The sequence below is a fragment of the Sus scrofa genome, chromosome 3 (assembly GCF_000003025.6).
Source record: "Sus scrofa isolate TJ Tabasco breed Duroc chromosome 3, Sscrofa11.1, whole genome shotgun sequence".
Lineage (NCBI taxonomy): Eukaryota > Metazoa > Chordata > Mammalia > Artiodactyla > Suidae > Sus > Sus scrofa.
In genome coordinates, this window is record NC_010445.4 from 54,731,808 (window position 1) to 54,737,807 (window position 6,000).

The window sequence follows — 6,000 nt, forward strand, 5'->3', positions numbered from 1 at the left end:
GCCCAGATGAGCAAAGAGAATAATTACCAGTGATGAGCGTGTGTTAGTTAACTTGACTAAACAGCATCTACGCATGGCAACCGGATGTATACGGCTTTTCAAAGAACAGTCTTTGAGTCTCCTCTATTCCCTTCATGGACATGAGTGATCATGAAGCCAGAAGGATAGCCACATAGTTGAGGTCTCAAAAATCCCAAGTACGTAACATGCTAATCTTCAGTGATAGACATTTTTCCAGCATTACCAGTGACTTTGGGGGGCCTATTTAGGTAGTAAAATAGTGATATTAACACTCTCCTTTGAGTAATTTGTAAACCGATTATGAACCCCCTAAAGTTCCCAGGGCTGTCAACACAACCCAAAATGACCTTCTTTGTGAGCTGGCTTGACCGTTTTTGTTCCTTTAGGGTTTTTTCCTTCTAAGTGCTTTAAGTCAGATTCAGTATCTCAGTTATCTAGAGGAATAATTATCAGAGGCAATGGGGACTTTAAGGAAACCAAGATTCAATGTTACAACTCATCGGTGTTGGGGATGGGAAGTCTGAGAAATAAGCTGGCTGTCCAGACACTCTCCTTCTTTGCCTGCTGCCCCTGGTTCTTCTTCTTCTTCTTTTTTTTTTTTTTTTTTTTTTTAAGACCACACCTGCGGCATATGGAGGTTCCAAGGCTAGGGGTTGAATCTGCAGCTGCCGGCCTACACCATAGCCATAGTAACATGGGATCCAAGCCACATCTGCAACCTACACCACAGTTTGTATCGGTGCCAGATCCTTAACCCACTGAGCAAAGCCAGGGATCGAACGCGAGTCCTCAGGTCAGGTTCTTAACCCAACTGAGTCACAACGGGAACTCCACGCCACTGGTTGTTAAATAAAGCTCTTCTCCATGTGAAATGTAACCCAGAGCAGTGACTGCCCCCCTGAGGGAGAGTGAGGATCACAGCCTGGGGCAAGCCTTTGGACATCCTGGTGGTCACACACAGCCGGAGTTAAGCATCGCTGTCAGAACAGAGGCAATGGAAACCCAGGCTCTCTTGGCAGGCACCAAGAGGCAAAAGTGTGTGATGTGGTAGGTGACACTTTGTCCCAGCTCTGTTTAGGTTCTGCGGGACCAAGAGGATGACAGCGGGGTAACCAGAGGTCTCTCCATGGAACCCCTCAGCCTTTGTCATTACCACTTTGAGTTCATCCCACCTGCAGGTAGGGCTCTGATAGACCAATGAGGTGGCAGGGGTGGGGGGTGGTCTGTTCTCACCAGGAGCAGCAGGGCTGCAGTTGGTGGTCCAGCCCCACCCTCCTCTTCCTCATCCAGTCCTGGCCTTAAGAAAGCAGGGGGTGGAGTTCCCGTTGTGGTGCAGTGGTTAGTGAATCCAACCAGGAACCATGAGGTTGCAGGTTTGGCCCCTGCCCTTTCTTGGCTCAGTGGGTTAAGGATCCAGCATTGCCATGAGCTGTGGTTTAGGTCGCAGACGCGGCTTGGATCCTGCGTTGCTGTGGCTCTGGCTTAGACTGGCGGCTACAGCTCCGATTAGACCCCTAGCCTGGGAACCTCCATGTGCCACGGGAGCAGCCCCAGAAAAAGCCAAAAAGACAAAAAAAAAAGAAAAAAGAAAAGAAAGAAAGCAGGGGGTATGCAGCTGGGAAGAAGGAGAGGGAACACTGGGTCCAAGCTTCCAGTGTTTTCATCCTCCATGGGCATACAGCCTCCCTCTTAAACACCAGGCTCTAGACATCCCACTGGAGCCAGGTGCACAGCCCCATCTCCTGTGCCCTCCTGCTTTTCCTTTTAAGCACCAGGAGGCCAAGTTCTCTTCATATGAATCTTGTGCCCCTGATGGTAATTGTTGTTGATTTGGGGCCAAGGGACAGAGGACAGCTGCTCTGGGAGCTTTGTCCCTGAGAAAGGAGATCTCTCCTAAGGGACTTGCGTTATATCATGAGCTTCAGGAAAGAGGAAACCTCTCCTGAGGAAATGATGGATTTTTTTTTCTCTAGTGGGTTAAATAATGCCTTCAACAATGATAGTTGAAGTGCAGGCTAACCCTTAGGGTACCAGGAGAGAGAAAGTCAACATAAGAACTTAGTGATTTTGTGAGGTCCAACGGAAGCTGTAACTTCTAGTCCCGGACATCAGGGCAAAGACGGCAAATCTGACTGCTGACCTGAGTGTCTGAGTGTTTCAAGGCCCCAAGTGTTAGGTTGAAGTTTGGGGCTTTTACCAAATATTTGTATTATTTACTCACAGAGGCTTCCTTGGGTACCTAAAGCACTAAATCCCAGTGCTCTGAGCTTAACCAAAATAATCATGAAATACTCCTTCAAAAGGGTCTCTTCTTTTCATACACTCTGGACACGCCTTTGCTGGCCTTCCTCTGAGACAAAAGAGCAACAGCTGAAGGTTCTGAAAGATCCAGCCTGATTTAAGCCCCAGTCGATACCAACACCCTTATCAGGGTGAACTCTGGGCATTTAGGTAAAAAAAATATCTAGGGTGTATCTAGGAGGCGAGATACACTAACTGGACACTTGAATTTCATTCACTGATTCTCAGGCAGGATCTTCAGGACCAGACAGGCCCATTACAGCATAGCTGCTGCTGCTCAGGGTCTGTGGCATCGAGTTTCAAGTCCTTCCCAGAGTCCACTGGTGGCCTAGCAGTTTAGGATCGAAGGAAGGTAAGGTCCCTCCCACTTAGTTTGCCTCAGTTGGAGCAGGAGTTTAAATTCCAGTGTTTTCCTTTGGCTATGTCATCGTGGATGTTTCTTCTTGGAGCTGGCAGCTCTAATTCATTCCTCCAATAGCAAAGGCCTCTGTGTTACATCAAACACCACCTCCAATTCTGCACCTCACTCTTGGAAAAGCTGCCAGCAACTCAGAAACCTGCTCATCCGCCGTAAGACATTTCCAGTGATCCAATTGAAACATCCATAAAACCAAATTAAATGGCCTTCATCTTCTCTTACAGGAATTGGTCTTAGGGTTGTTTCAAAACTGAAGAGGACATGAAGTTGGACAATTCTCTACAGTAATTTATGCCGTAAAATGTATATATTGTAGCCTTGACTGTAAATACTATATTTATTAAGGTTTGATACCCTTTTCGTTTTTGTCTAGTTATTCACTCTTAAAAGAGCTGAAGTTCATGTTTGTTCATGTTTGTCTAGTTATTCACTCTTAAAAGAGCTGAAGTTCACTTGGGGCTTCTTGTTAGGGCATTTGGATGTGGTTAGAAAGTCCAGGATCTGTGTTAATAGTCACTATTTTAATCCTAATGGTCATATAACAACCTATTAAGCATCACCATTCTAAGCCCTACCCCTGATGAAAACATGTGCTCTTCTCTGTCTTTAAGAATGTGATGGGAGTTCCCCTCGTGGCTCAGCAGATAACGAACCTGACTAACATCCATGAGGACAGGGGTTCGATCCCTAGCCTTGCTCAGTGGATTAAGGATCCAGTGTTGCCGTGAGCTATGGTGTAGGTCACAGATGCAGCTTGGATCCTGTGTTGCTGTGGCTGTGGTGTAGGCCGGCAGCTGCATCTCTGATTCAACTCCTAGCCTGGGAACCTCCATATGCTGCGGGTATGGCCCTAAAAAAAAAAAAAAAAGAAGAAGAAGAAGAAGAAAGAAAAAGAAAAAAAAATTGATAAAAATCTTCACCTAAGGAATTAATAAAGAACAGTGTCTTGAGTAAGTAAGGAACACTTCCTCCAGCTCTTCTCAAAATTCGTGAACACTTTTTCCCAGGAAATTCCAGTGGATTCTCGTGAAGCAGCCCAGAGCTTTTCCTCCCACAGAGAGGTCTCACCTCCCAGGCTGCTTCTAGGACACCTGCATGCCTGGAAGCCTCAGGTTGCTCAGATCTGCTTAAGGAAGTATGAGTGTGAAATCTCCCTCCTCTCTTTCCCTCTCATGTTATTAAAAAAAAAAAAAGTTGCTCCCACACAGCTGTATGTATCATATTGCAAATAAAAGTCCAGATTCAAATTGTGAATAATTCAGTAGTGAATTATTTGGGGAAGATATTAGGAAGGCATAGAGAGATACCACTAGTTTTAAGGATTTGTCTGGGGGATGTTTTCTTTTGTCTAAGTTTAAATTTTTATGTACAAGGATGATGGAATCATTGACCATTTCTTCGACTGTTTGGAGATTTTACTATGTCTCTAAGTCAGAGGAAACTTACTGTGTCTCTAAGTCACAGTTCTTCCAATGTGCAAGCACCTTACTGTACTGTAACAGAATGAGCCTTAAGGATTTATAAGAATAAGCACTTTTATATTTGAAGGTAAATACTCATGCATCAGTGAAATTACTTTTTTAATGTCTTAATAAACCTTGAAATCAATACCACTCTGTCTCAAAAACATCCTCCTGTCTCTTCCTAGAACAACTTCTGAGTAAAATGATCTTTCTTAGATCTTTCTGCTATGGCACAGTGGGTTAAAGGATCTGATATTGCCATAGCTGCCATATAGGTCGAAGCTGCAGCTTGAATTCAGTCCCTGGCCTGGGAACTTCCATTTGCCTCGGGTATAGCCATTAAAAAGAAATGTCCTTTCTCTTGTGTTTCAGTATTTTGTTTTAAATATAATCAACTCTAGTTATGAACTTTCTTTTCCTCTGCAAAAGCATGAATCCACCTGAACTAGGAGAATGGATGCCAGCATTTTAAAGAAAGGGGCACCAATTAAGAATGCTCTTGGCAAGAAAGGTTAAGTGACACTTCAGAGCGAAAAAGAAATAATGGAACCCGTGAAAGAGCCTGGAATAACCTTGCTAAGAGAGTTTTTGATTTTTGTTTATTGTTTGTTTGCATGTCAGAGCTTTGTTTATTGTAAAGCAATGCATTAGTGGAAGCTATCACACTGTGACATAGTTAGAATACAAACAGCAGACAAACATTGAAAATATTCAATGCTAAAACTTACTTAAACCTACATTCCTTTTCTCCTTTTCTTTTTTGAAATTTATTTTCAATCAAATGAGTAATACAAGACTACGATCTTTATTAACGTCTGCAATACAAGTAGACAAATACCCCCATTGATTCCCACCCAGTTCCACCCACAGGGCTGCTCTAGTCAGCTGGCTGTACTTGTCCGTATCTGTGTTATTTGTGTGTTTGTGTGTGTGCGCGCATTTACCTGAATAGGGTCCTGCTGCACACAATGTTCTGTGTTCTGAACTCACTCTTGCCACTTAACAGTAAGTCTTGGACAGTCTTCAAGATCACTACATGGGGAGTTCCCATCGTGGCTCAGTGGGTTATGAACCTGACTAGTATCTGTGAGGATGCAGGTTCAATCCCTGGCCTCCCTCTGTGGGTTGAGGATCCAGTGTTGACATAAGCTGCAGTGTAGGTCACAGATGCAGCCTGGATCTGGCATGGCTGTGGCATAGGCTGGCAGCTGTTATTCCAATTCAACCCCTAACCTGGTTAACTTCCACATGCACAGGTGCAGCCCTAAAAAGAAAAAAAAAAAAATTGGTACCTAAAGATCTACTTCCTTGTTTGGATCCTCTATACAATATTTCCAGAGTATGGTCTACCAGAGTTTATTTAACATCCTCTATTGATGGATCTTTAGTATGACTCATTAATTTTTAAAAATTGAGATGTTATTATATACAGTGGAATATTACTCAGCTGTAAAAAAAAATGAAACACAGCCATTTGCAACAACATGAATGCAAGTAGAAATTATCATACCAAGTGAAGTTAGACAGAGAAAGACAAATATCTTAAAATATCACCTATATGTGTAATATCTTAAAAGGATACAAGTGAACTTATTTGCAGAATAGAAATAAACTCACGGACTTTGAAAAGAAACTTACTATTGCCCAAGGGGACAGGTGGTGGGGAGAGGGATGGGTTGGGAGGTTGGGATTGGCATATGTACACTGAGGTATATGGAATGATTGGTCAATGGAGAGCTGCTGTTTAGCACGGAGTACTCTACGCAGTATTCTGTGATGGTCTGTAAGGGAAAAGAA